At 49.6% G+C, this 26,741-nt stretch overlaps 1 pseudogene; it reads left to right on the top strand.

Annotated features, from left to right (window-relative positions):
- The first annotated feature begins 209 nt into the window (after positions 1–209).
- Positions 210–26,741, top strand: part of LOC136838231 (zinc finger protein 260-like) — a 56,278-nt pseudogene continuing 29,746 nt past the window's right edge.

Raw genomic sequence — 26,741 nt, 5'->3', positions numbered from 1 at the left:
GATATATTTTGTCAATCTCTTTTAGCTTTCCTCGTGTGTAATTTCATATTTAATAATTTATTTCATAACTTATAATTTATTAAAACTTTTTTGTAAATAGATATAAGGAATAAATCGAAGAAAGACCAATTCCACGAGACTTATTAAGAGACTCATTACTCGCGATACCACTTCTCACCCCCAGCGGTGGAACCTTCCCAATGTAAACAAAAGGTCATTCGCGCTGTTCCTCTCCATAATGGATACAAGGCCTCGAGTCCAAAGCTGTTCGTCATTCCAGCCTCATCTATAACCAACAGACGGTGGAGGAAGGCTTGCTATCCCCACCGCCAGCCTCAGGATAGTCTGTCCAAGCCTCATGTGGCTTCTCAGTCGTAAGTAACATCATTAATTGATGAATATATGATAATACGTCACCTCTCTCCCTCCTCCGTTTAGATGGATTTTACTTCTCGAGTCATAATAAGAAGGGTAAGATGCCCCCAGGGGGGCTAAGTCCCCTTGGGGTGAGGGTCCAGGTCAGGGCACGGAGCCCCGTAAGTGAGGTTCGGTAGGTAAGGCCTGGTTAGGTCAGGACCTGGCATTCCGGGGAAAGGGCAGGTCTGTTTATGTCTGAGGAACGTAACGTCGTGGTCGTGACTCGACTGACGTGCAGGTGGTGGGTGACAGACAGGCGGACACCCATAGTAAGTGCCCCCCCCAGCAGCACTGAATATAAGGAACAGGTTGGTGTGGCCCCCGACTGAAATAGACTGATGGGCCGGTGTAGATGGTGGGGTCACGTGATCGTAAATGCTGAAAAGATGCCGATATCCCACAGTGGATAACAGAGTAGTTTTTCTGGTGCATTTCCGTGCATTTTCAACGAACCCGACGGAGATGTTTGTCAGAAATCCGTAGTTTTGGAGTTGAGAGCTTTCGAACCACAACTCCAAAAATGCGGATTTCCGGTAAAAAATCTCCGTCAGATTCGTTGAAAACGCTTGAAAATACACCAGAAAAACTACTCCATCATCCAGCGTGGGTGTAAAACCCTTAACTCACTAAGTCATGAACCATGGCAGTGTGTAATGACACTTGAACAATGTTTACATCCTGCGTAACAACACAACTCGTCAGTACATCACTGTTTTAGTTCGCATTTTGCTCATGGTTTTGGTTACAGCTTTTTGCATAAAATGGGTAAAATTTTATAAGTTGCCAACGTAACATATTGGCCACGAACCAAGGGGTGTTTACTGTTTACAATTTTGCCGTGTTAGCCATGGAACGGGGTGTATTGTCTTACCTTATGTCATAATTTGGATGAAGAGCTCTTTTTAAAAATGGGTAAAATTTATTTGTTCCGACACGATATACAAACCGTCGGTCCTTTATATTAAGAATTACTTTCAGTGTAGGCTGGAAACGGCCATTGAACTTTTGAACTAGGTGGTTAGGTAGTTAACTACCGTCCGGGAGGCGCTGATGTAAACATTCCAATTTGCTTTCAGCCGTCGTAGACTGCGGACGTTTTTTCTCTCGCTCTCTGCCTGACTGCTGTTGAGCTTTTACCGGTGGGAAATTTCTTTTTTCTTAATTATGAACGTTGTTAAGCCCTTGAAGCTCTCCTATCCCCAGCGTGTGTGTCCTTGGGTAGGAAGCAAAAATGCCATACTTTTAGATCTGGCGTTGACACGGACCCACACGCCCTCTGCCCCACTTGCAGTGGACGTGTGTGTTTGCACGCTTCGCCTTGTAACAAGTGTTGTTCCTGGTCTCCTGAGCAGTGGAAGAAGTTTGAAGGGAGGAGACGTTACCTTAAGGAAGCCCGCCAAGGAATCATCCAAGGGTAATGCCCCGATGACTCCCATGGTGGCTGATCCATCGGGATCGTTTCTCCCTCCCAGCAAGCTTCCCCTTCCTGCTGCCTCTCCCTTGGGTGAGGACTTCCCCTCCCCTTCCTCATTCGTTTCATCGGGTGTGAAAGGCCATGGGAGAGCAGTTGCTCAGGACATCCTCTCTGGGGTCTCTCCTCACTCTGGGAGTGAATTTTTTCCCCCGAAGCGAGTATAGGCTTCCCTTTTTTGACCCGACTTTGTCCTCAGGTTTGGGGGTGGAAGCGTCCTCTGTTGGCCAGGTACCTGATGTAACATCTGCCTGGCTGCACCTGGGTCTGCCTGGAGTTCCGTCACTGGAGAGTCTGGTGTCACACTTGTTTGGTGCTCCGATGACGACCCACACAGCCACTGCTTCCACCACCACGACTGTCACCATGTCGTCATTCAGCAAGCTCCCTGTGATGGTAGCCTCGCACCTCGACACCCAGGTATTGGCTGCTCCTGCCACATTCCACTCCATGCCACTGCCTCCTGGATTCTTGGCCCCGTTGTCCCTGCCTGGCTCCTCGCACATGGTGACGTCGTTGGTGCCTTTCATGACTATGCCTGTTCCTGTTGCTGACCCACGCTCGTTATTGACCACGGTTCCGGCTCCTTGCTTCCCTGACACTTGGCCCGGCCTGGCTCCCCATGTGCCACCCTCGCCTCTGACCCTGGCTTCATCCGTGGACTGTCCTGGCTCCCATACTGCTGTATCTGCCCAGGTAGCTGCTGGCCCGAGCACCATCTCTGCTACCCAGGTTGTGCCTGCTTCTGTGGCCCCCCTGGTTGCTCCTGTGTCTTCTGCTGCTCCTCTGTGGTTTGGGGACCTGACTACGATCCTGAGGAAGATGGCGAAGAAGAGATCGAGGAAGGTGTCGTCATCTTCGTCATCGTCATCTGCTGCCTCTTCTTCCGCTTCTCCTTCTGAGGCTACTCAGCCAAGGAAGAAGAAGCCTGCCTCTCCTCCCCTCCCCCCAAGAAGTCTCGCACCAAGACCTCTAAGGGACTGCCTCCTTCCAGAGGAAAGGCAGTGGGATCACTCGCGAGTCGCTCCGAGTACCCGGTTCTCTAAGCAGACCTGAGTACCCCAGTCTGGTACAGGGAGAAACCTCTCTCCATACAGACTCGGGCGCGGGACGAGAGAAAGAGTCCAGGCATGTAGGTGGCCCAACTCTTCCTGCTGGTACTTCTTCTAGTACCAAGCCAGGTTCCCAGGAAGGTACACTGATCCCTCTGGTCCGGACACCTGGAGAAGCAGAGAATAGGTCCCCTGTTCAGTCTTCACAAGAGGTTTCGGCCTCGAAGAAGACTGGGGAGCGCCCAGAGGACAGCGCAAGTTCACGCCAGCCAGCCACGTGCTCGACTCCTCCCAGTCCCTGGCCACATTCGTGCTGCCAGCCTGGCTCAGGGGAGGTGAGCGTTTGGCTCGGCTCGTGCGAGCCACTCCGCTCTCCTCAGGAGAACGCTTCACCCAGGCAAAAGCACTCTCCTCGACCCAGGCTGCCGTCACCACTGCAGGTTGGTGACCGCTCCCAGCCCGCTGCTCCTGTTGGTTCTGCCAGCAGGGCCAGTGGAAGTGCCCAATCCTCCTTGCCTGTCCCCTCTACCTCCTGGGCTCCTCCCAGGGGCGCGAAGTCAGACAGGAAGAACTCTGGCGAGTTGTCTCACCCAGAGTTCTACCTCGAGGGTGTACATGCCTGGCTCGGTCTTCGGTTCGGCCAGGTCGTATGCCAGCGTGGTGCAGAAAGAATCATGGTGGTCTGCCGAGGTTCTCCCTCCTGCAGGGAGAGTAGATCGGGAGGACCGCACCCTGGAAGGACTTGAGGGTCCTCTTCCCCAGGACGCGGACACCCCTGAGATACAGAGGACGTTTGCTGAGGTAATTGCGCTGATTCGTCAGCACAACGACCTCAGGGAAGGGACCACGGCCTCGTCTGTGGATCATCCATCACGCCTCGAATCCTACTGGGGACCCAAGAAGGAACCCAAGGCTTCGATGGGGCTGGCGTGGTTGATGCTTTTTGAGGGGGTACTCAATCAAGTGAATGGTCTTGTGTCTGGGCAGGACAATTCTCTCCAATTGAACCACTCAGACAAGCTACTTCTCCCTCCTCTGCCTCGCCAGAAGCGTTTTTACGCACTGTCGGAGAGGTCATTGCTGCCTAAGCAGGTTGACCCGTACCTGGTTCGTCTAGATCCGGCGTCTCTCGTTGCAGCAACCTACTGCAGAGAGTATCTCACTCTCTCAGCAAGAGGCCGCAATCCTGGAAGCCACAGCCATTGCAGTTTTCCAGGCAGTTTCCTGGCTGAATCTGTGGTCTTTCATAGTATCCAAGGTGGCTGCTTCCTCGGGCACTATCGTACCCAGGGAGGACTCCGTTTTCGGGAGACTGTGCCAGTCTGGAGGTAGGGCCATCTACGGTAAACCTGTGGGTTAATCTGGTCCTGAAGCAAAGGGACGCCGTTCTTTCTCGCTTCTCCAGGTCCGTGGGGTCCGAGTCAGCAATGACCCTGCAGAACAGACCATTGCTGGGGTCTACCTCTCTCTTCCCTAGAGAGTTGGTGGAAGCTGCAGTGGACAAGCGCTGGGCCGATGACAGCAACCGGCTTGTTCACCAGGCAGTGGCCAAGACCTCCGGGTTCGCGTTCCACTGCGGCCAGGCCCTCAGGTCAGGCTAGCACTTCCTCGGCCCCTAAGAAGTCCCAGTCTTCGAAGGGGTCCCATGGAATCACCCAGCCTTCTTCTTCCTCTAGAAAGGGTGGGTCTTCCCGCCCCTTTCAGCCCGCTTTCCAATCCAGAAAAGGGGGCAAGGGAAAGAAGAAGAAGGGGAAATGCTAGGGGCAGCGTTCCCCCCCAAATGCTGCCAAAGGGCGGGGATGCCTGTTGAGCCATTGGGCAACATGGCAGCGACACGGAGCTGAGACCTGGATAGTGGATGTCCTTCTGGAGGGATATCTACTACCCTTCGAGCCTCAGCCTCCCCTCACCTACTCTCCAGTCCGTCTCCACACATACGTCCAAGGAACTCCGAAGGACTCCGCACTACAGCAGAAGTGCAAGCCATGCTGAGCAAGGGTACTGTGGAAGTCGTGTCAGACCGGTCTCTAGGCTTTTACAGCCGTGTCTTTCTCGTAGAGAAAGCCATAGGGGGATGGAGACCAGTCATAGACCTCTCTCCCTTGAACCGTTTCATTCGCCAGATTCGGTTCACGATGGAAACGGCGCGATCCATGCTCACTTCCATCAGGGAGAATGGCTTCATGCTTACGGTGGACTTGAAGGATGCGTATTTCCAAATACCCATTCATCCGTCCTCTCGCAAGTACCTCCGCTTTATCCTCGGGGAGACGGTCTTCCAATTCAGGGCACTCTGCGTCAGGCTCTCGACCGCTCCCCAGGTGTTCACGAGAGCCTTCTCTCTCGTGTCAGCTTGGGCCCACTCGCACGGGATACGTCTACTGAGGTATCTTGATGACTGGCTTGTCCTGGCGAACGGGAGAGCTCCCGCTCACAGTTGCTACAGGACAGGGATCGACTCCTCGAGTTTTACCGCGATCTTGGGATCATGGTGAATCTCAAAAATCGGATCTCTCCCCCAAAACAGAGGATAAAGTACCTGGGCATGCTGATAGACACAGTAGCAGCAAAAATCTTTCCCTCGGGCTCTCGTATCAGTAGGTTCAGGCAGGCAGCACAGCTGTTCCTGTCTCGACAGGAACAGCCAGCCCCGCAATGGCAAGTCATCATCGGTCACCTGTCGTCGCTGGAGAAGCTGGTACCTCATGGGCGTCTGCGCCTGCAGTCTCTATAATGGAGACTAAAGGAGTATTGTTCCCAGTCCCGAGACCCCCAGTCCTTTCTCATCCCTCTTTCCGAGGAGGTGAAAGAGGACCTTCGCTGGTGGATGGACAACAGGAACCTGTTGATAGGAGTATCCCTGCATACTCCCCCTCCAGACATGCTGTGTTCTCAGATCAACATCCTGGAACTCCTCACATCAGACATCCTGGACTCCTGGCTCTCCAAGAGTTCTGGGATCGAATGATGGGACACTCCGTGGTACTGATGAGCGACAATACCATGGTAGTGGCATACATCAACAAGCAGGGGGTGGTCTAGTATCCCTCCTGCTCCACCAGTTGACGATGCAGGTGCACGAGTGGGCCATGGGTCACTCGGTAGAGCTGTCGACCAGGTACATTCCAGGCAAGAGGAATGTCATGGCAGACAAGCTCAGCCGCCAGAATCAGGTGATTGGAACTGGAATGTTCCTTCACTCAGAAGTCACGGAAAGGCTATTTGACCTGTGGGGGCGCCCAGTCATCAACCTGTTCGCCACCTGGCACAGCAGAAAACTCCAGGTCTTCTGCTCTGTTGTGCCGGACCCATGGGCCGCTGTGGAGGACACGTTCCAGCACCCGTGGGACAACCTCGACATTTACGCCTTTCCTCCGTTCTGTCTGATTCGCAGAGTGATCAGCCAAGCAATGATCACTCCGAATCTCAGAATGATTCTGGTGGCACCCAAATGGCTGCAGGCCGTTTGGTATCCTGACCTGCTAGCTCTTCTGTTCGAGGCGCTGAGAGAGATCCCCCACGGCCCAACCTGCTGTGACAACCCCACATGGAGCAGTACCACCAGGCAGTGCAGTCCCTGTGTCTTCACGGCTGGAGGTTATCCACCATCTCCTGTAAGCGAGAGGCTTTTCGTGTCATGCAGCAACGGAGATGGCTGGGTCCCTCAGACGATCCTCTGCAGCGGTACACCAGGGGAAGTGGTCCGTCTTATGTGGTTGGTGTCGTGGACAGGGTATTTCTCCAGTTGGAGCTACTGTTCAGCAGGTCGTAGATTTCCTTCTCTTCCTTTGCCGAGAGAAGCTTCTCTCCGTTTCAGCTGTAAAAAGCTACCGCACTGCACTCGGCCTAGTCTTGCAGCTGAATGGAGTAGACATCTCTTTCTCCTTCAAGATTTCCCTACTGATGAGAAGCTTCAAAAGGTCTTGCCCACCCAGGGATCTCAGGTCCCCTGCGTGGGATGTGACTCTTGTTCTAAGGAGCCTGACTCGTGCACCGTATGAGCCTTTACGAGAGTCGTCAGACAGGGATCTGACCCTCAAGATCGTCTTCCTGCTTGCCCTGGCATCGGCGAAGAGAGTTGGCAAACTACACGGACTTTCCTTCGGTGTTAAACACTCGAGGGGATGGGGATCAGTTACGCTTGATTTTGTCCCAGATTTCATAGCGAAGACTCAGAATCCTTCAGTCTCTGACGCACGGTTCAAGTCTTTCACGATCCCCTCCCTGAGGACTTTGTAGGTAATGAACCAGACGAGATGCTACTGTGTCCTGTTAGAGTGCTGCAGCGCTATCTGAAGAGGACTCGACGTCTCCAGCCTGAGTGTTGACGACTCTTCATTAGTACTGGCTCAGCCAAGAAAGAAGTGTCCAAGAACACAATCTCTTTCTGGCTTCGTGAGACGATAAGGAGAGCGTATTCTGCTGCTGGAGAAGACAACACAGGTACGCTTCGTCCGAGAGCTCACGAAGTCCGCAGCATTGGTCCGTCCCTCATGTTCCGGAAGAACATGTCGGTTCTGCAGGTGCTGTAGGCAGGTGTGTGGTTCCAACAGACCACCTTCACCTCCTTCTACCTCCGGGATGTTGCTCACAAGTCCTTGGATACTTTTTCCTTGGGTCCTGTGGTGGCTGCTCAACAAGTTGCGTAGCTTACCCGGCTCCTCCAACAGGACAGGTTGCATCTCGCATAAGATATACGGTTGTGATTGGGAAAATGAATGTGGAGTGACTGGCCTCTCTTCTTTCTCCCCATCTTGGCTCTCTTCCCACAGGCAGAGAGTGGACGTGCCATTACGTGCTGGGTCTGGCGATTGATGCAGGTAAGCACCCAACGGGAGCTCCCGTTCTATTTTCCGCTTAGGTTCATAGAAGCAACCCCACTCCTTCCCCTTGCAAGGTGGGGAAGGAGACCATGGCAATAAGACAGACCCAATGCTTGTGATTGCCTTAATGTCATCCGACGCCAAGTTCTTCCTAGCCTACTTTGCATGAACTGACATCTTCCTCTTTCATGCAAAGGGACCCAGAAGTCTGACAATTGATCCTGCGTTTCTTACAACCCGAACATTTTAGTCAGAGGCGGTTTTCCCTTCCCCACTCCATCAACCAGGAAGGGAAGACTAAGGTGTGGTGAACTTCAGTCACTTCATAGAGACTCACTCAGATTCCTCCCTCCAACCAGTGAGTCTTCCTAATGTAAAGGACCGAGGGTTTGTATATCGTGTCGGAACAAATCACAATTTTTGAAAGTACCCGACTGTAAATTGTATTTTTCCTAACTATACAAACCCAAGGTCCTTTACATTATATTTCATGCCCACCTCATGCCACCCCCCAATCTGATACCTGGGCCGAAAGGCAAATTGGAATGTTTACATCCAGGCAGGAGGTACTCACACCTCCCGGACGGTAGTTAACTGCCTAACCACCTTGTTCAAAAGTTCCTAATGTAAAGGACCTCAGGTTTGTATAGTTAGGAAAAATACAATTTACTTTTAAAAATTGTGATGTTGCCAATATAAAATAATGTCACAAAACATAGGGTGTTCACTGGTTACAATTTTGCCATATTAGCCAAGTTGGGGGGGTGTTATTATCTTACTTTATATAAGTTGTAATTTGTTGAAGAGCGCTTTTTAAAAATGGGTAAAATTTTATAAGTTGCCAATATAAAATAATGTCACGCAATGTAGGGATGTTTACTGGTTACAATTTTGCTGTATTAGCTATGGAGAGGGGGTATTATCTTACCTTATAAGTCATGATTGTTCCGACACGATATACATAGGGAATTATTTTCAGCGTAGGCTGGAAATGGCCGTTAGACTCTTGAGCAAGGTGATTAGGCAGTAACTACCGCCAGGTAGGCGGGAATACCCGCCTGCCCGGATGCAAAAATTCCAGGTTTTCTGACACGATATACAAACCGTTGGTCCCGTGCATTAGGAATTACTTTCAGCGTAGGCTGGAAACGACCGTTAAACTCTTGAGCAAGGTGGTTAGGCAGTAACTACCTCCACAAAGGTGGGGATACCCGCCTGCCCGATGTAAACATTCCAGTTTGCTTTCTGCTGTCATGCATTGCAGACATGTTTTCGGATCTCTGTGCTTGACTGTCGTTAAGCTCTTTATTATCCCGGTAGGGATTATGTGTTTGATATTTATTAATACAAACCCACGGTTTGTGATAATCTTGCGTAAGCCGTTGTTCCCCTATGTCTGTGTCTCAGGTTTGACAGCCAAGGGCGTATTTAGAGGGGTGTAACCGAGTTGTAATGCTTCTCTTCCAGTAGCCCTTTATTTAGATACTGAAGGCGTTCCCCTGTACGTTCGGAGATATTAGTTGGGACGTAGTATCTTTGCTCCCCTTCATTGATCGGGATGTAAGGGTTCGCTTCCTTTCTTGGGCTCCCGCCCTTCGTGTTCAAGGGCATGACTGCTTCCTTCCTACTTGTGCTGAGTGTTGTTTTCGCCATCTGCGATATAGAGAGTTGTGGGGGAGGTGTGCGGCGTCGTCAGTAAGTTCCGCTTCCACGGCGCCCTTGGTGGACTCCCCTCCTTCCCTCTCTCTCCCTGTAAGTTCTTCCTTTCTCTCCTTCGGTAGAGATCTCTCTCCTTCGCCCTCTTCACTCACTTGTCGGGTGAAGACTTTGAGGAGGGGGGTGGCTGCGGGCAGTCAGTTGACCTGCTTCAAAGGGGCCTCCTCTCGCTGCGTAGGGCAGTTCCCTCGTAGCGAGAGGAGTCTCCCTCTACTAATCATCTTTGCTTTTTCTTTCAGGTTGACAGTGAGCATCGCAGGCACAGCAGTAGTTGGCTGGATATATCAGGGATGTCTTGCATGAAGGAGTCCCGACGTTCATTTAGTGTTGCTTCGGGATCTACCACATTACCTGGTTGGAATGGCACAGTTCCACGTCGGGATCGTTCCGACTCTGTTCCCGCCGATGTGGATTGATTGCTGTCATTGCTGGCCTTCATGTATGCCGTGGCACTGACTGCCTCTGGCGTATCTGTGGTCCGTCTGCTCCTGCTGTTTCCTGTGTTATGCTTCTGTTAACTCGACAACAGTCTCTGGGCAGCTCTTCCTGGTCTCCTGCCGCAGCCGTCCTGATCGTTCCTGTCGCTGCTGGTGACATTCCTGGGCGTTGCTGTAGCTCCTGCCTTCCAAACCGCTTCCGTAGCTCCTGCATCGGCTGTCCTGATCGTGCCTGCTGCTTCTCCTGGTGGTGGTGTCCTGGGCTGCTTCCGTTGCGTTCCTGCCTAGCTGCCCTGGAGGTTACGATGTTTCGTGTCCACCATCCTGTAGAAGATGTCAGAGTGAAGGTGAAGGAAGTTGCCCTGTGGAAGTAGCCGCCGTCTTCTTCATCTTATCTTCAATTTCGTCTTCTGCTGCCTCTTCCCTTCCTCTCCTGAGGTTCGAGGGGGTCCCGGGAACCGGACAGACCTCTGTCGGCCGAAGGAGAGGAAGGCTGCTTCTTTCCCCTTGATGCCCTTGGACATCTAGGGACTACCTCCTTCCAAGGAGGCAGTGGGTCTCTTGTTGGCTCTTCCCAACCTTCAGGTTACGAAACCGATTTTAATAGCCCTGGGTTTTGTGTTTCGGGAGCCGCAGGCGCACAGACCTCGTTTTGCGATCCTGTTCCAGTCCTAGAGGTTCTGCCTCTAAGATGGGGGCTGCTTCAGGCGCTCGTTCGCGAGCCACTCCGAGTGCTCAAGATTTGGTGGAATATCGAGTATCCTGATCGGGTCTGGAGAGTACTCTCCCCAGCCCAGTTCGGGAGCAGTGCGAGAGAAGGGCAAAGGCACCCAGGTGTCTCAGCTCTTCCTACCAGCACCACAAGTGCTCCCCAAGTGCTTGGTCGGGTTCCCAGTCCAGTGTCTCGATCCTATTGGCTCGAACACCAGAAGAAGCAGGGAAGAGATTCCCTTCGGGAGTCCTGCGGGACTTCTAAGGGACTGACTCTCTGCCGGGAGACAGGTTTCTCTCGTTGGCTCTTCCTGCCCTTGGGCGGGAACCAATTCGTTGCCAGTCTTAGAAATCTGCATCTAAGACTGGTTCTGTGCCTGGCTCTTTTCGATCTCCTAGGAAACCGAAGGCAGCCACTCCTGATTTTTGGGAGTCTCGTTGGTCACTCAAACCCTATGAATCACGAGCGCTGTCCTGACGAGAGCCACAGGACGAGAGGAAGTGCCGAGACACCCAGGTGTCTGAGTGCCAGGAAGCCAGGTGTGTCTGGGTGCTGAGATGCCAGGTGTCTCGATACTGCCCACCAGCTGCTTCGGTTGCTTGGCCGGAATTCATCCTCGTGTCTTGAACCTTAGGGTTTGAGCGTGCAAGATAGCATACACAGAATTTCCCCTTGAACCTTCTCGAGGGGCCTTGGCCTCGAAGGAGTTTAGAGTTCGGGAAACTAGCAATAGTTCACGGCAGACGAGTTGCGCCCTGTCCAGTTCTGATTGTGTTCGCGCGATCGGTTCGGCACGCTCTGCTTGCTCGCCCCGCCCAGCCCCTGGTCGTGCTTGCAAGACTGGCTCTGCTCGGCTCAGCTTGATCCTCCTGCCTCCCAGTCCACCGCACACCACCCCTGGACTACATTCACGTGATTGGCTCGGTTCAGGTCGGCTCGGCCCCACTCTGTTCATCCGAATTGGGTTCTCGGCTCTGTTCAAGTGAACTTTCTGCTCTTCCCAGGAAAGCGCTTTGCCACTGCACAAGCGCTCTCCTTCCCCCATGTGGAAGTAATCTTCGGTTGATTATCGCTAACGGTCCGCCTCTCCTGCTTATCTTACTGGCAGGACAGGTAGGGATACTCTTTCTCCTCACCTGTTCTCTTTTCCTCTCGGTTGTTCCGAGGGGCATGAAACGGACAGAGTGAGCTCCGACGAATTTGTCTTCGGAGTTCAACTGCCTGGTGTGCTTTGGGTGTCGGTCCCCTGATTGTTTCGTAGTACAACAAGGTAGCCGAGGAGGGTTTCATGGGATCTGTCAAGGTCTCCCTCCAAGAGGAGAGGTACTGGAGTTTCACGCTTCGGAAGCAGCGAGGGTCTTCCTCTTCAAGTTGCGATTGCCCTCGTTTTTCGGAGAACTTTGCACCGATTCGTCAGCGTAAGGATCCCGGGACAGGACCACGGCTCCCCCAATGAATAATCATCACTCACAACCCTTGCAATTCCTGAGGGGCCAAGAGTGTCGGGGACCGCCGCGGTCCCTGCTTCTGAGAGCGTTCTCAACCAGATGAATTCTTTTCTTTGGAGAAGGAGTTCATTCAGGTTGAGACACCAAGCTTCTCCCCTGCCTCGACAGAGTACGAATTCTTCTTGCCTCAGAGGGTCTTGCCGACTGCAGTTCTGTGGGCAATTCTGGTGCTAAGAAGAAGGACTTTGTCCCAATTCGGATCTCCGGTTTCATAAGTCCCGAGTTGGCTGGAAACTTAAGAACGAACCTTTACTTGGTTCTGCCTTTCTCTTTCAGAGATCTGCCAGATACCTCAGGAATCAAGGTTCGTACCAGGGCACTGCCTTGTCCTTTGGACAACGGCCAAGACCTTTGGGTCTTAGTCATCTGGACTCAACCTTGAGTTCAAGCCAGCCCCCCTCAACTCCTAAGAAGTCCCAGGCTTCGGAAGGAGATTGCGGAACACATAGTCCTCTTCTTCCCTTCTAGGAAAGTGCGCATAACTGTGTCTCATGCCACCCTCTTTTACATAGGAAGGAGGGAAGAAGGGAAGAGAGAAAGAAGTATCGACTGGGAAGTTCTCCTACTGCTGATGCCTGGATGAAATGATACTTATCGAGTCTCGGGAGCTGGCAGCGACATTGCCAAGACCTGGGAATGGATTCCTTCAGGAGAAGTATCTATTTCCCTTAGGTCTTGGCAATTCTTTTCATCAAACTTCCATCCCGCTTCCTCTCCCGTGCTCCAGATTCAGGAAATGCCAGCCCAGCTAGAGCTAATTGTCTCGGTAACCTGTCATCTTGCAGAAGCTTCCCCATGGTGGAGAATGGAAGTCTGCTTCCATTCCTCTGTCCGTCTTTCCTCTTCGAAGTATGAGGAAAGAGTTAGGCTAATGCTTGATTGAAGGAATCTTTGAATATTCCCCTCATATTGTGTCTACCGATCGAGGAATAGGCACACACCTGTAAGACTTTGTCTTAAAGGTGTGTGACCAAGACGATTAGTACCTTCTCATCACTGTCTAGTGATGAGAAGGTTCAGGGCAGCCTTTTGGCCTTCCGAGAATTCAGGATGAGTTTTGCGACACTCAGTGGCATTTGTCAACAAACAAGAGGTAATCGTTTTTTCCTCCTGTTCCATCTGTCGACATTTGAGTGTTCTGTAGCGCACTTGACAGCTCAGTTAACCAGATGCATTCCTGGTGGGGATGTATTGTTAGGCGAGCTTGGCCTCGGGTTTGACTGATCAGGACGGAACGTGCTGCTCACTCTTTTCTTCCCAAAGATTCATGAAGAGACTGCTCGACTGAGAAATCCCTACCATCTCTCTATTGCCTCCCTGCACAACAAGTCGATAGTTTTTCTCACTCCGTCATACCAGACCCAGGGGCCGCTGCGGTGAGGCATGCTGTCTTTTTGAGGAAAAATTCGATGTCTACGTTTTTCCCTCCGTATTTGTCTGTTTCGCTAGGGGTTCACAAGCATTGCTCACCCCAAGTTACAGACAAATGCTGGAAGACTTCACCTTTCGCTCGACCTGATAGCTGAGGCACTGAGAAGAGTTCTGCTTGACCCAACCTCCTGTAGCAGCTACCCAAGAAGCAGTTCTTCAGGCAGTACATCCCTGTATGTTCAGGACTGGGAGACCTTCCAGCTTTCCTTGCAAGAACAGGCTTTCTCACCGAGCGGCAACGGATATAGCTTGATATCTCTTGAAGTCCTCTGCACCACTGTCCCAGGGACTGGATACGCCTTCGCTGGTGGGTGTCATTGACGGAACTTCTTCTCGGGTCAGAGTCGCTCTTCAGGCCTGGACGTCCTCGTCTTCTCCGCCGAGGGTTGCTTCTCTCCCTTTTATTTGTGAAGAACGTAGGCTCATGCAGTCTAGTCTTCTATCTGAAGTAGCCTTCTTCTCCTAAGTCGAGATTTGGCTACGGATGAGAAGCTTCTTTGGTCTTGCTGTCCCGGGGAACTGTTCCCTGGGTGGCATGTGACTCTCGTTTAGGGTTCCTGTCCCGTGCTCTGCTTGTGCCTTACAAGAGTCGTCGGATGGAGATGTGCCCTCTTAGGACCATCCCTCATCTTGCTCTGGCCTTGGCGTAGAAAATGGAAGAACAGGTGAAGGGGATCAACAATCAATACCTCGACTCCTTCTCGGATGTCGTAGGTGGACTCCGAATCCATCAGCATCCATTGTCGGGTTCAAGTCCTTCTTGTTCCCCTCCTTGGACTTTGTGTCGATGATCCAGATCATTTGTTACTTTGTCCTATTAGGGAGTTGTGGTACTTAACGAAAAGGCTCGACATTCCTACCCTGGGTGTCGTCAACGTTTTCGCTAGTACTCTCTCTCCCAAGGAAGAAGTGTCTAAGGACACATCTTTCTCCTGACTTCGTGAAGCGATCGAAGGAGGTACCCGGCAGCTGACAATGACGATACCAGTACCTTCCATCCGAGAGCTCACGAAGTCAATGGTTTGGTCCATCCCTCGCATTCTGGAGGTTTCTGTCAGTCTGGAAGCAAGACGTGGTCTCATAGACCACACTTGTCTTCCTGTGGTCTTGCCCACAGGCCCTTGGAACCTTTTTTCCTTGGCCCTGTGGTGGCTGCTCAACAAGTTGTGTTTTCTTACCCGGCTCCTTCAAGAGGACTAGTAGCATCTCGCCTAAGGTGTTGGTTCTAGAAGTGTGAAGGATACTGAGAGTGGCTGGCCTCTCTTCCTCCTCCTTCCCCGTCCTCCTACCTCTCCTCCTTCGGGATGAGAATAGGACTCGAACCAATACTTGCTGGATCTGGCGCCGATGCGGTAAGACTACACATCGAGCACCCGATCCTATTTTTCTTTTAGAATCATAGAAGCAATTCTTCTCCTTCCTGCAGCAAGGGGAGGAAGGAGAGACTGGCAATAAGGGAAACCCTATCTCTGCTTTTCCTTACTGCCTCCGACACTAGATCCTTCCAGCCAATTTCGTAGGAATTATGCTTCCTCACTCATGCGAAAGGTTCGGTATCTGACATTTGATCTTGCAGTTCCTACACTCCGATCAATATGTCAGAGGCACGGTACTTCTCCTCGCTCTTTCGACCAGGAGTAGCCCAGGCGTGCAGGACTCCAGTCAATTCAGGAGATTCACTCAGATTCCTCCCTCCAACCAGTCCGTCTTCCTAATGTAAAGGACCGAGGGTTTGTATACCATGTCAGAACAAATCACAATTTTTAAAGTAAATTGTATTTTTCCTGACTATACAAACCCGAGGTCCTTTACACTACATATTATGCCCACCACATGCCACCCCTCAATCTGAACCTGGACCGAAAGGCAAACTGGAATGTTTACATGCGGGCAGGCGGGTATTACCACCTACCTGGCGGTAGTTACTGCCTAACCACCTTGCTCAAGAGTTTAATGGCCGTTTCTAGCCGTTTGTATAGTTAGGAAAAAGACAATTTACTTTCAAAAACTGTGATGTTTTCTCCCAGCCCGTTCAAAATGCTACTGCTACACAATCTACGCACCTGTTCTAGTTGCACTTCTTGTCCAATCCAGCTCATGACCACAACAAACAAAAAAACACACTTACGACTCACTTACAACTTGAACAAACAAACCACAAATGAGCGCGCTCACAACCATTCAACAACACTGCTTACTCCGGACTGATGCCACGTGCCTAACTTCTCCCTCCCCCCTCTTCCGGGTGTCCTGTGACATCACCACATCAACCGTTGAGCCATTTTAAACCAAGGTTGAACTGCTTTTGAAAATATTTAATAAAATTACAAAATAATAATGATTCAGTTTATAAAACTGACAAATAATTACCATTATCTCCTTCTCTCTCCCCTCCAACCTCTTCTTATCTGAATCCCCCCCCTAATCTCCATCATTCTCCAATTCTTTACCCTTTATGTGGTTTCTGATATTTTCCCCTAAACTCCAGCTTTAGTCAATACATCAGCTATTTGATGCTTTCCTGTTATCCATCTCACTTCCTTTATTTCTCCAGATTCTATTGTTTCTCTTATTGCTGCAATAGCAACCTTTAATCTCTTGCCACTTACTCATGTACGTGATGTAATTGCAGCCATTAGTGTTTTAATATCAGTTTTAACCAATGCTTTCAATTTTCTCCCCCAAACTCAGAGCTTCCGCTTCAGTGGTGGACTTTGCCACTCTTCTGGATTTTCTGGATTTCCACCATATGGGCCTTCTCCTCTTACCATCTGTCAAGGATATCACATTACCCAATTGTGTATGACCACCTTCAGTATTCCCGAATGAAGCATCTGCATAGGCTTCCCAATAAATCTTCTCTTCTTCTAACTCGCTTATTATAACGTCTCCCATTCTGCTCTTAGCTTTTCTCACTGTTTTGATCAGATTTTTCATATCTTGAGTCGTTCCTTCTTTAGAAGCTTTGCTTAATTCACTGACTTCGTACGATATTTCTGGCATGGCATGTAGCGATACCCAGTTCAACTGTCCTGCCACTGATCTATACTCTGTTAACTCCTTTTGTCCTAATACAGTACTCTATTACCTGTAAATCTTCTAACTTCTGGTTCTGATGAAGACAAATTCTATTTTTATTATGCTCTGTCATTACTCCTATATACTTGAAACTTTTGCGTTCTTGTTCTCCTACTTGCAATTTCCCGTTACAATTTCCCAAGTGTTTCCTTTTAAAAGTCTTCAGCTCCTCCATAACAAAAATGATCTACTTGTGTACATAAAATACCATTCAGTTTATTGTCTTTCCTCCAGAAGAATATATAAGGTCCGTAAACAGTTTTCTTCAGTTTACATAATCCACTCCAACCATCTTCGCTAGGTGTTTTCAAATATACCTCTCTTGGTATTTCATCTTGTAAATATGCAGTTTTTACATCTGATGTATGGCAAGTCCAATCTTTCAATTTTATTATTGTCAAACAAAGTTTTAAAATTTCGGCATTGCATGTAGGAGCATCTCTTTCCCATTGGGCCATTTCGTCTTCAAAACCTCTAGCTACCAACCTTGCTTTACATATCCTTTCACCCCCTTTTACCTTTTCATTTACTATCCATCTTGCAGACTCACGCATTCGCTTGTTTCTCTGTGGAACGTATCTACCCGTTTTTCGCGGAAAATTCGCCCATTCGCGGTATTTTTCACTGTGTGCAGAACTCCAGTCAGTTCAGGAGACTCACTCAGATTCCTCCCTCCAACCAGTGAGTCTTCCTAATGTAAAGGACCAACAGTTTGTATACCGTGTCAGAACAAATCACAATTTTTGAAAGTAAATTGTATTTTTCCTAACTATACAAACCTAAGGTCCTTTACGTTACATATTATACCCGCCTCATGCCACCCCTCAACCTGAACCTGGACCGAAAGGCAAGCTGGAATGTTTACATGCGGGCAGGCGAGTATTCCCGCCTACCTGGTGGTAGTTACTGCCTACCCACCTTGCTCAAGGGTTTAACGGCCGTTTCCAGCCTACGCTGAAGGTAATTCCTAATGCAAAGGACCTCAGGTTTGTATAGTTAGGAAAAATACAGTTTACTTTCAAAAATTGTGATGTTTTCTCCCAGCCCGTCCAAAATGCTACAACTACACAATCTACACACCTGTTCTAGTTGCACTTCTTGTCCAATCCAGCTCATGACCGCAACAAACAAAAAAACACTTACGACTCACTTACAACTCGAACAAACAGACCACAAATGAGCGCGCTCACAACCATTCGACAGCACTGTTTACTCTGGACTGACACCGTGCACCTAACTTCTCCCTCCCCCTCTTGCAGGCGTCATATGACATCACCTCCTTTAGTTGCCCTCTGTCGAGGCTCTCTCAGAGGGCAACTAAAGGAGGCTCTTCCCTGCTCCCTCTTCCCTGAGACCTAGCTTTCCACTTCATGTAAAGCCTTCTTAGCAGAGGAAGACAGAACCATCTTAGGAAGTCTCGAAGAATTAACAGTGTGGTTGTCCATTAAATATGCAGATGCCAGGCAAGCAGTTGGAGGGGTGACTGGGTCCACTTCTTCTTCCTCCTCTGAAGAAATGGGAGACAACTCCGCAAGAGGTTGAGGTGTCGAAGGGGGTTTCTTGATTAACCCCAATATATTGTCTGACTGTTGCTGAATGGACAGAAAGGAAGGGTCCGCTACTGCGGAAGCTTGTTGCGCCAAGGCCAGACACTGAGGATGAGGGGCAGCTGGGCAGCGGCTGGTTCCAAAACCCCAATTACAGGAGTAGGTGTCAGGAGCTTAGAAGAAGAAGCGACAGGGGGCACTGGTGCCCCGGGAAGCTCTGCAGACAGTGGGCGCTAAGAGGACAAAACAAGCTCAGGAGCCAACTGGCACTCACGCACAGAAAAAAGCTCAGACCAGACGCCGACAGGCGCTCAGAAAGAGCCGAACGTTCTGGTAAGAGACGTTCAGGAGCCAAGGGGCGCTCTGGTGCCAAAGGTCTCAACGCAGAAACCAGGGAGCTGGAGCTAATGTGTGCTCAGAAGCACACGGGACATCTGTCTTACACAGCTGGAGAGGCCCCATCCCTGGGAGCTTTTGCCTCCTCCCAGGGGGACTTCTCCAGTTCAATACTCTTCCCAGAGGTCTGCTTTCAATTCTGTGAAGATCCTGTTCTCAACATCGGAGCTAGACCTCTTGATCAAACACCTTTTCAAAGTTTTTGAGGTGCTTAGATTTTTTGGATTGGGCAGTGGGTGCCCTCGCTCACAAGATCAAGGATTGTCCTCTTGTCACAGAGGACTACGCTCAGATTTTATGGGTGTTATCCGTTATCCCTTTTTACTATGAACATTTTGAAGAAAAGGGAGCTCTGGTGTTCCTGTACCACAAAAGGAGTGACCCTATCACAGAAGTCCGCTCTACTATATTCCCCATTGATGGGGGCCTGGGGTTTAGCCCGTCAATACATTGGGTATCATGGCAGCGATATGGAGCAGAGACTTGGGTCGTGAATGTCCTTCGGGAAGGGTACTTACTTCCCTTCGAGTCTCGGCCACCTCTCACCAGCCATCCAGTCCATCTCCAAACCTACATTCCTGGCTCGCTGAAGGATCTCACCCTGTCGGGGGAGGTGAGAGCGATGCCGAAGAAAGGCGCTGTGGAAGTCGTGACAGATCAGTCTCCTGGCTTTTATAGCCATTTCTTTCTCATAGAGAAGCATCAGAGGGATGGAGACCGGTCATAGACCTATCTCCCTTGCACTGATTCATTCGCCAGACACGGTTCACAATGGAAACGACAGGTTCATTGCTCGCGTCCATCAGGGATTTCAACTTCATGCTTACAGTGGATCTGAAGGATGCATATTTCCCAATGCCCATCCATCAGTCCTCATGCAAGTATCTCCTCTTTATCCTCAGGGAGACAGTGTACCAGTTCAGGGCACTCTGTTTTGGGCTCTCACCCTCTTCTCAGGTGTTCGCGTGAGTGTTCACCCTTGTGTCGACTTGGGCCCGTTCACACGCAATACATCTTCTGAGGTATCTCGATGATTGGCCAGTCCTGGTGAGCTCTTGTTTGCAGTTGCTCCAGGGCAAGGATTGAATTCTTGAGTTTGTTGCAGCCTGGGAGTTGTAATAAACTTCAAGAAGTCAGATCTCATACCCAAGCAGGCTCGCGTATCAGCAAGTTCAGGGAGGTGTCACGATCGTTCGGCAGTGGCAAATTGTTCTCGGTCACTTGTCGGCCTGGAGAAGCTGGCTTCACCTTCATTCCCTTCAGTTGAGAATGAAGGAGTTTTGGTCTCCAGCAAGGGACTCCCCGTACCTTCCCATTCCTCTCTCGAGGGAAGTGAGACAGTACTTAGCCTGGTGGCTGGACCAAAGGAACCTCATAATAGGAGTGTCACTACACACTCCACCTCCCGAGACACTTCTGTTCTCGGATGCATCGGGAGAGGGATGGGACGCACACCTGGAAGAGTTGCTAGTTTCCCGTGCGTTGGATCAGAACAACGTGCACCACCACATCAATATCCTATAGCTCAAGGCAGCTTCTTGGCTCTCCAAGAGTTTCAGGATCGAGTGATGGGGCACTCTGTGGTGCTGATGAGCAACAGTACCACAGCAGTGGAATAAGTTAACAAGCTGGGGGACTAGTATCCCTTCAGCTTCACGAGTTGACGGTGCAGGTGTACGAGTGGGCAGTAGCACACTTGGTGGAATTTTCTGCCCGATACATTCCAGGCAAGAGGGACATAGTGGAGATAAACTCAGTCACCAGGGTCAAGTGATAGGGACAGAAGGGTCCCTGCACCTAGACATCACGGAAAGATGGTCCGACCTTTGTGGACAACCAGTGATAGACCTTTTTGCAACCAGGCCCAGCAAGAAGTTGCCAGTGTTCTGCTCCATCGTCCCAGACCCAAGGGCAGCAGCAGAAGATGCCTTTCAGTACCCCTGGGACAATGCTTTTCCTCCATTCTGTCTGATTCATCTGGCGATCAACAGGGTAATGATCACTCTGAATCTCAGAATGACCCTGGTGACACCCAAGTGGCCACTTGCTGAATGGTACCCAGACCTGCTAGCTCTGCTATCCGAGGCACTGAGAGAGATTCCTCCCTGGCACAACCTTTTTTGCCAGTTGCACATCGGGAGGTTCCACCAGTCTGTAGAATCCCTATCCACAGCTGGAGATGATCCAGCATCTCTTGCAAGCAAGATGCTTTTCTCATTAAGCAGCAGCAGAGATGTCTGGATGCCTTCGGAAGTCCTCGGCACTTGTGTACCGGGGGAAATAGGTCGTCTTCTGTGGTTGGTGTCTTAGACTGGGTATCTCTCTGGTCAGAGCTACTGTTCAGCAGGTAGCGGACTTTCTTATCTTCCTTCACTGAGAGAAGCTTCTCTCCATCTCAACTGTTGAGGGCTACAGGGCCACCTGAGCCTAGTCCTACACCTGGAAGGTGTTGCCCTCTTCTCCTCGTGGGAGATCTCTATGCTGATGAGAATCTTTGAAAAGTCTTGCCCTCCCAGAGAACTCAGGCCCCCTGAGTGGGTTGTGACTCTCGTTCTTCGGACCTGAATCGTGCGCCATACAATCCCCTGCAAGGTTCATCAGACAGGATCTGACCCTCAAGACTGTCTTCTTACTTGCCCTGGCATCAGCAAAGAGAATAAGCAAATTACATGACCTTTCTTTTGACGTTGAGCACTTGAGGGGATGGGGATCTGTCTCGCTCGAATTTGTCCTGAAATTTGTGGCAAAGACTCAGAATCCATCAGTCCCTGATGCCAGATTCAAGTCCTTCTTGATTCCCTCCCTAGAGGACTTTGTTGGTGATGATCCAGACAAGATGCTACTGTTTCCAGTTAGAGTGCTGCGGTACTACCCTTAGGGGACTCAGCAGCTCAGGCCTGGGTGTCGATGACTCTTTGTTAGTACTGTACTGGCTCGACCAAGAAAGAGGTGTCCAAGAATACCATTTCTTTCTAGCTTCGTGAGAAGATCAAATGGGCGTACTCTACAGCTGACGAAGTGGGTAACAGTACATTCCGGGCCAGAGCTCATGAGGTCACAGGCATTGGTCCGTCCCTCGCATTCAGGAAGAACCTGTCGGTTCATCAGGTACTGAAGGCAGGAATGTGGTTGCAACAGACCACACTCACCTCTTCCTACCAATGGGACGTTACCCATAGGTCCTTGGACATCTTTTCCTTGGGTCCTGTGGTGGCTGTTCAACAAGTTGTGTAGCTTATCTAGTTCCCCCAGAGGGACAGGTAGCATCTCACCTAAGATATACAGTTGCAGAAGAAAGTGTGTGTGTGTGTGTGTGTGTGTGACTGGCCGCTCCCCACAGGCAGAGGATCGGTTGGCAAGCCATCATGTGCTGGAATAGGCTTGATGTAGGTGAGTTACATTTCCGAGCACCCTTTCTATTATTTAATGTACTACCCTCTTTCTAGCAAAGGGAGAGAGGGGCTGACAATAAACAAACCTATTATCTTTAGCTTTATTGTCTCCGACACTAAAGGTTCATCCAGACCTTTTCGAATCAATGCTGCTACTCAAACTCATTAATTCGAAAGGCCCAGACGTCTGGCAGTTGAACACACACACGTTCAGCAGGTCAGAGGCACGGCACTCCTTCCTTTGCTCTACACGACCAGAAAGAGAGGCCCAGGTGAGGCGAACCATCAGTCGGTTCAGAAGCATATTCAGAATCCTCCCACCCAAAAGGTTAGTCTTCCATATGTCAAGACAGAGGCTTTGTATGCATGTAGGAAGGAATGCAAATTCTGATACCTGGACCAGAATGTGAATGCATTGCTGGACAGAAGGTCGGGACTTCCCACCCTACAGCTGGTAGTTAACTACCTAACAACCTTGTTAAGAATTGAATGGCCGGTTACCAACTGCACTGAAGGTATTTCCATTTGTAAGGACCTCAGGTTCGTATGTTAGGAAAAATACAAACGACTTGAAAGATTTGTCATGTTTTGGTTTTGTAGTCCATTGTAACAAACCCAGAATGCTATTCATATCTCTTCCACGGATTTATGTACAAGACATTGCAGAATTATTGTACTTCGTTTTTTAAGTTGTCCATATGTAAACCGTTGGAAATAAAACTTTAGACTAGTTCTGTAATACATTTTTATTTTGTAATGTCTGTGTGAAAGTAGCAACAAAAATGACATATTTTAAGTTCATATTAATGTGGAAGTACCCAGAACATTAAGTGCTAAAATTTAACCCGTACAGAACTTGTGTTTGCAGGTTCGTACAGGAACACACAAGACAGGAATGGGAAAAATGACGTTTTTCCACATGTTTTGCACCGCATTAGTCAAACATTGGCATTGAATCTGCAAGTGCTTAGTGTACAATCTCATTGGTACTGTATTGTTTATAGAAAACTTTTATGTGCTAATGGAGATCACATCTCTTTGCCGCAGGTAACCTGCATTGTTACGGATGATCACTGATAATCTGCGAAGGAACGTGTGTTCTTCAGTGTCTTGCTAATTTTCCTCAATAGCATACTCTAGGTAAGTGATATAAAAGTGAAGTAACTGCAATAAGAGAGAATGTCCCTAAATTAAATGTGGTATTTGATATAAGCTATATTGAATCTTTAGCCACTTAACGACACAAATGCATTGTTCAAAACCCAGTCTGTGAGTTTTTCATGATGTGCTGACTGACATTTGTTCCTTCACAATATATAAACCATCAGTCCTTTACAATAGGAATTACAGTATACATTCAACTAAACTTGCCCCATATTATACAGTAGACCCCGGTCTCACTATCAGCAGATTTATCTGGGGAACGTATATATACCCGCTATTCATAGAAAATTCGCCCATTCGCTGTATTTTTCACCGAGAAATATTCACTAATTACAGTATTTTCATATCATTTTCATGACTGAATGCACTTTTTGTGATAAAACTATTAAAATACTCATGTATAAGCATTTTTAGAGGTTTTTTTTGGAGTTTAAACTATCAAAATAGGCAGTTCTAAGTGTTTTTAGAGGGGTTTTAAGTATTCGCGGATTTTAGCTATTCGTGGCGGGGGGACGGTACACATTCCCCGCGAATACGGCAGGCTTACTGTACACTCACCTTGGCTGCTAGCAAGGGAAGACGTGTGCTCTCCTCCTTTCTAGTGCCGTTCAACATTTGTTTACATTTTAGCATAGATGATGTCACTTATATATGATTATAATGTGTTATATGATGTATGCAATACAACTCATTGTTTTGCTCTGAGTTTGCGCATTCAGTATTCTGATTTAGTGGTCATACTGATTTGCGCAAACACCTATGACTTTCATTAGCCATGATGTGTCAAACTGGTTTTAATGTTGCTAAGGCATCAGGCATAAACTGGTTTTTCTCCTTGCTCAGTTTAACTCAGTGGCGTACATTCTTTCAGAGAGTATTTTATTCTCTCAGGGAGAATTTTATTCCTTCGCCTTACAAAGGAGTTTATATGCTGAAAATTTCTTTGACATTTGTCATGTTTTAGTTTTTTCAGATGTTGTAGAGTTCAGGTTCCTGGAAGCAAGGGTTCTCCCGTCTGCAATACTTGCAGTATTCCCCCATATGTTGCCATCTTGAGCATTTTTGTTTGACTTCTTGAATCTTGGGCATGAAGCAAGAGTGAGAGTCCAGAGCATGTTTGAGCTCATTCCTCCTTCACATTCCTGCACGGAGATGGTGTAAGGGTCCGGGACAGCGATAGTTTTACATAGAAATTAAAGAAGAGAATCGATTCGTCATCGTTGTCTTTGCCTTCATTTTCTTGGTGCTCTCCCACGTCTTCAGACTTGGGAACCGTGTCACAGGTCTCCCCGAGACCCTGCAACACAGGAGCACCAGGTGTGCAGGTCTCCTCAGATAAAGTTGAAGAGGTAACCTGGGTCACCTTCACTAGTTCCAGGAATCTTTTCTAGACTAGTATGTACCTCCACCATGTTCCTCAGAGACTCAGGTAGAGGAAGCAACCGACGGTCGTCCTGTACACAACTCAGAAGCTCGAGTGTGCAAAACTCGTAGGAGAATCATGTCTCTCTGGGTACTCGGGTTTCTTTGAAACCTTGAGACTCGGAAGCTCAGGTTTCATTGAAACCTTGAGTTACCGTTACCAGATTGTGGAGTTACCTCGAGTTTCCTCGGACACTCAAGTAGATGGAGCAACCGATGATCGATTCACTCGTGGCTCGGGAGCCCCAGGTGCACAATTCTCGAGCGGGACTCGTATCGCCATGGGTACTCGGTATTTATCGAAACCCTGTGTTACCTTACCAGTATCGTGGAGTTTCCTCCACGGACTGGTATAATCTTTCTTCTGCTCAGGTTTCTTCGGACACTCGGGTAGAAAATGCAACTAATGATCGATCCTTTCGTGATTCGGGAGGTGTAGGTGCGAGAGTCTCGAGCCTGGGTGCTCGGCTTGGGACTCTCATCACTTCAGGTACTAGGGTTTCTTGGAAACCCGAAGCAACCCTTTAGAAGTACCATGGAATCACTCTGAGGGCTGGCATAGAGCCTACCTCCGCTCAAGATTTCTTGAATTCTCGGGTAACAGAAGTAACTGGTGCACGAAGGGTTGGTGATTCAGGAGCTTCAGGTGTGTAGGCTCCTCAACCACTGAAGAATCTCCACAACACCTCCTGTGGTTCCTGCTGCTCCCTCCTGGTGGGAGACCTGACTGCCATCCTGAAGATGTCAAAGAGGAAATCGAAGAGGAGTCATCTTCGTCGTCTGCTGCATCCTCCCCTTTTTCTTCTGAGGTTTGCTGGCCAAAGAAGAAGGCTGCCTCTCCCTCCCTTTAAGAAGACCTGCCATTGGACTTCTAAGGGGATGCCTCCTTCCACAAGAAGCAGTGGATCTCATGTTGGCTCTCCCTGGCCCTCAGGCTCGGGAACCGTTTTGAGTACCCCACCAGGGTCTTGCGTCTTGGGAGCCTCAAGTGTGCAAGCCCCCAAGGCAAGTGCACTCAAAACCAGTTCAAAGAAGCCCTCTTCTGAGGCTGGTACTGTGCCTGTCTCTTCCCAAGTTTCTTTGGACACTCAAGAGAAACCACTCCCGTTGATCGCTCTGTACGAGATTTGGGAGTGTCAGGTGCTTGAGACTGAGTCAAGTTACGCTGAGTGCGCTTGGGATTCTGTGGAATCTCGAGCACCCCAAACTAGCACTTGCGAGTCCGCTCCCCTGTCTGGTTTAGGCACAGAGCAAGAGAAAGTGCCGAAACATGCAGGTTTCGACACTTCCTGCCAGTACCTCTTCAGGTGCTTGGACAGGTTCCCAAACAGTGCTGCAGTCTCGAGGGTCCGAGCACTTGGAGATGCATTGAGGCGGTCCCCTGCACAGTCTTCTTCTCACCAGGAGGTTTTGGCCTCTGAGAAGACTGGAGCATGTCTGGAGGACTGCGCAAGTTCACGTCAGACAATGCCAGAGCACTGGGCTCTGGTCAGCCGACAATTGCATTCATGTGATCAGCCCCGCTCGCTGGAGGAGAGTGCGCGCCATCGCCACTGTGGGTTGGTGACCACCCATGGTCTGCCTCTCCTCTTGGCTCTTCCAATTGGACAGGTAGGAGTGCTCGATCCCCCTCACCTGTCCCCTCAGCCCCATGGAGTTTCACCAGGAGGCATGAGTCGGACAGGAGAGACTCGGACAAGGTCGCTTCTTATCGCAGTTCTACTATGAAGGCCTACACCCCGGGTTCGGTTCTCGGACCAACTCAGTTGTACGCCCAAGTGGTCAAGGAGGAATCCCAGGGGTCTGCCAAGGTTCTCCCTCCTGCGGGGAGAGTAGATTGGGAGGACTGCACCGTGGAAGGACTCAAGGATCCTCTTCCCCAGGGTGCAGATACTGAGATATAGAGGACCTTTGCAGAGGTCATTGCACTGATTTGTCAGTACAGTGCTCTCATATGCTGCTCCTGCTACTCCCCCCTGTAAGGGGGATCAGCTGTTCACCACCATCTCAAAAGATATCTAATAGAGCGAGTCAAGGCAGAGAAATCACAGTAACCATCTTCATCTTAGTCTTCATCTGCTGCCACCTCCTCACCATCTTCAGATGTTCACCCAGGGAAGACAGAGGGATCTCTTGTTGGCTCACCCCAGTCTCCGGACTTGGGGGCACACATGC

Source organism: Macrobrachium rosenbergii, unplaced genomic scaffold (assembly GCF_040412425.1).
Source record: "Macrobrachium rosenbergii isolate ZJJX-2024 unplaced genomic scaffold, ASM4041242v1 282, whole genome shotgun sequence".
Taxonomy (NCBI): Eukaryota; Metazoa; Arthropoda; class Malacostraca; order Decapoda; family Palaemonidae; genus Macrobrachium; species Macrobrachium rosenbergii.
Note: the sequence above shows the minus strand (reverse complement) of the source record. Positions and strands in the feature narration are given on the sequence as shown.